This window comes from Apium graveolens, chromosome 8 (genome assembly GCF_009905375.1).
Source record: "Apium graveolens cultivar Ventura chromosome 8, ASM990537v1, whole genome shotgun sequence".
NCBI classification, from domain to species: domain Eukaryota; kingdom Viridiplantae; phylum Streptophyta; class Magnoliopsida; order Apiales; family Apiaceae; genus Apium; species Apium graveolens.
In genome coordinates, this window is record NC_133654.1 from 77,975,629 (window position 1) to 77,979,294 (window position 3,666).

General features: G+C 35.2%; 1 non-coding gene across 1 annotated transcript; it reads left to right on the forward strand.

Annotated features, from left to right (window-relative positions):
- Window positions 1-428: 428 nt before the first annotated feature.
- On the forward strand, window positions 429-535 carry LOC141681995 (small nucleolar RNA R71). Its single transcript, XR_012559399.1, has one exon. It is a non-coding gene; the product is annotated as a small nucleolar RNA R71 (small nucleolar RNA).
- The last annotated feature ends 3,131 nt before the right edge of the window (window positions 536-3,666 follow it).

Below are 3,666 nucleotides of genomic sequence, written 5' to 3' on the forward strand. Positions count from 1 at the left end.
GATGATTCTAGTTGTCAGGATGATAAGTGTTTGGAACTGGCTACTTTGATCTCTGGAAGTTGCTGACAAACTGAGCTAATTCACCAGATATAGTACATTGCTCCGTCGCATGCAAACCTGCACACAGCTCACAAACACTGGTTATATGATTAACACCATAGTTAGCCAGATAATCGATCTTCATAGACAACGCCTTTAGTTGAGCAGTGATAGTCGTAGTTGTATCCACTTCTAGAACTCCTGTTACCTTGCCATGTGGTAATCTCTGGGTTTGATACTGATATTCATTACCATACATCAGTTCAATTAGACCATAAGCTTCCTCATAGCTCTTTGCCTATAATGCTCCACCTGATGCTGCATCAAGCATGGGTCTAGACTGTGCTCCCAAACCATTGTAAAAACAATTGATGATCATCCAATCAGGCATGCCATGATGAGGACACTTCCTAAGAATCTCCTTGTAGCGCTCCCAAACTTCACATAGAGTTTCTCCCGATTGCTGTGCAAATTGAGTAAGAGCATTCCTGAGTGCAGCTGTCTTCACCATAGGGAAGAATTTAGTAAGAAACTTCTGAGCAAGATCCTCCCAAGTATTGATAGAACCTGCTGGTAGAGAGTGTAACCAGCACTTGGCTTTATCCCTCAGAGAAAAAGGGAAAAGTCTCAGCTTCACAGCATCTTCAAAAACATTGGTGAACTTGAAGGTCCCATATTAGGATATTCCGTTGGAGAACCCCTAAACTGGATTGAATTATGTACCATATGAATCGTGCCATGCTTGATTTCAAAGGTATTATCTTCGATCATTGGCCTGACAATGCTAGATTGAATGTGATTGATCTTGGTTTGAGAAAAATCCGTCAACGCTTTCGTTGGTGCTGCTGGATCTCCCATTGTAATGAGTACCTGAAACACAAATAAGTAAACCGTGAAAGTAAATGAATTCGAGTCAATGAACTTTAACGACCACTGATGTCAAGCACATAAACTAAATTTAACACTGAGTCCCCGGCAGCGGCGCCAAAAACTTGTTACGGCGAAAACACGCGCTAAAATTACACACAAGTATACACGTTCACAAGTAGTATAAGATATAAATAAGATTGTTCCCACAGAGACTCATTTTAGTTATCTTAAGATTATGCACCTATGCAACAATGGTAAGCCTATCACTCAATGCTAAGACAATAACAAGCTGAGATGTTTATAAATAAGATTAAACTAACATGCAATTAACTAAGAATAAAAGTGATTATATTAACTATATGAGACAAACATGGGTAACTAACTTCATTACTACTTCATTCAAAGTCATTGTTCTTAACCTTAGCATGTGATGGTGATGACAACTAATCAGATAATACGAAACTAGTAAACGCCAACTTTCGTTGTATGAATACCCTACTACCAGACATCCATAAAAGTGATAGAAGCTGAATAGACACCAATTATGTTGAGACTCTATACGTCTATAGAATTTAACAACATAAATGCTTAGTGGGCAAGTTATCTATCGTGATTACATAGGGCAAATAAGATGGTTAAAATTACCTACGAATTGTTATGACCGGTATTTCTAAACCCTATCTATATATAACTGTGTGTTTATAATTGATATTTTAATTATGTTGTATTATAAATGTGGATGATCTATAAGTTGAGTGCCTATAAATTAAGTGTTTAATGTATTAGTTTATATAAAAAAAATTTAAAGGAAAATCTTATCATTTAGTATTTTTAAATGATAATCAAAAGTACTTCATTTTATAAGAAAAATCAATTTTAAAAATCTTTTAACAACAAATTTTTAAATCTTATATTATTAAATTTCTAAAATCATACGCTATTTTATGATATATATTTTGTGATTTATGGAAGTGCATTTATATTAATAGAAATTGTTTTACATAAATTAGTTGAATTTCAATTTGCCATTTACTTAGTTGCCCATGCATGTATTTTGATCCCAATACAAGTTAAGGGCAAACTTGGAAATTTCAACCCCACTAACTCCCACTTTATTAGCCAAATTACTTATATATCCTTGCATGCAAAATGGCACAATCTTGCTAGAAGGTTATTTTTGTAAATTTCCAACTCCACTCACATTTTAGTCAAATCAAACCATAAAAATAAATATAAGTTGTCAAAAGTCACTCCACTCCACAATCCACCCTCACCTCTCTTCACCCTCCTCCCTCTCCTCTCTCTCTCGGCCATCCCCTCTCTCGGCTCTTTCCTTGGCCGAAGCCCCTACCCCCTTTATCTTCTTCATTTCATTCAAACATTCATCTTCCATCAAAGTAATCTTAGTTCCTATATCTTGTTCATATATAATCTAAAGAGTTTAGGGTGAAAATTTTATGTTTTGATCTTGCATGTTATAGTTTTAACTAGAACTCAAAATATAATCTTGATTCTCATGGATTTAAGGTTGTATTATTGAGAGAACTACAAGGAATAGTGAAATGCCAAGTCATGAGAGTGAAGCTCTTGCTTATATGGTCATTTCCCTTCCATTTAATTCGGCCATGACCATAAGGGAGCCAAATGAATGGTTCGTAATGGTGTTTTTTTGTTACTTTGTTGATTTTTTAATGTTTATATGATGAAAGCTTTGTTTTGGAAATAAAAACTTGATAAAACTCTTTGCATGCTAAGTGATCACATAGTTATGGTTAATTCTAGGATTGCATGTTGATTTTATTATGAAATTATTTTGGAAACCATATTGTTTTTGGCTTGTAAATTCGAAAGCATGCATGCATAGATCCAACTCATGATTTTGGAAAGTTCTTGTTCATTTGGATTGATTTTTGTTAATAATCTCTAATTTCAGTTGAGTTAAGATATTAAATATGATTTTTGCTCCTTGTTATGTGTTTTTGATTCTTATATATATTTGGAGGATTTAAGTGTTACTTTCGAATTTGAGATGAATTGTAATTAGTGTATTGTGTTAACTCTTATTTTGCTATATTGCACCTTAGGTAAGGATGATCTCCACTAAGCCAATGTTGTGCGCGGGAGTGTTAGTTCAGTAGGTTTCCTTGGTTGAGGTTTGGTTTGGGTTTTGATTGATGTTTGAGTTGGTTTGTCAAGTGAGAAACATGGTGAAAAGGGGTACAGTAAATTCTACAGAATTTCAGTTTGGTTCCATGAGTTTTAGAGTGAGATTTGACCATGTAATTGTAATTCCCAAGACACCAGAAGCTAGCACTAAGAATATACTTTAGATTTCAGGTGTTTATTAGAGGTTTGTAGGTTGTTTGGTTAGGTGCACGAGTGAAAACACTAAATCTGTCCAGCAGGGGACAATTTTGTTGCAACTTAGAAATGGGGAGTTTTGACCATGTCGTGGGTAGGCCCTCACTATCCCTTGGTTATACCTAGTTAGAGGGAGTGTCAGAGAATTTTTTCCAGCCATAGTTCATAGGAATTGAGTTAGAATCATGTGTCACAAGTTAGTACAAATCAGGACACTTTTATGTCCAGAAAACAGGGAAACATTGAACTTTAAGCTTAGGCCCAGATAGGCCAACGCTAGGCCCTTAAGCCACACCAAGTTTTGGAATTACCTTATAATCAGAAGAGTCTAGTGTAAAAGTTTGGGAGGTAAACTTGAAGTGTAAGGGTATCAATTGTACTCAAAAACCCATTGGT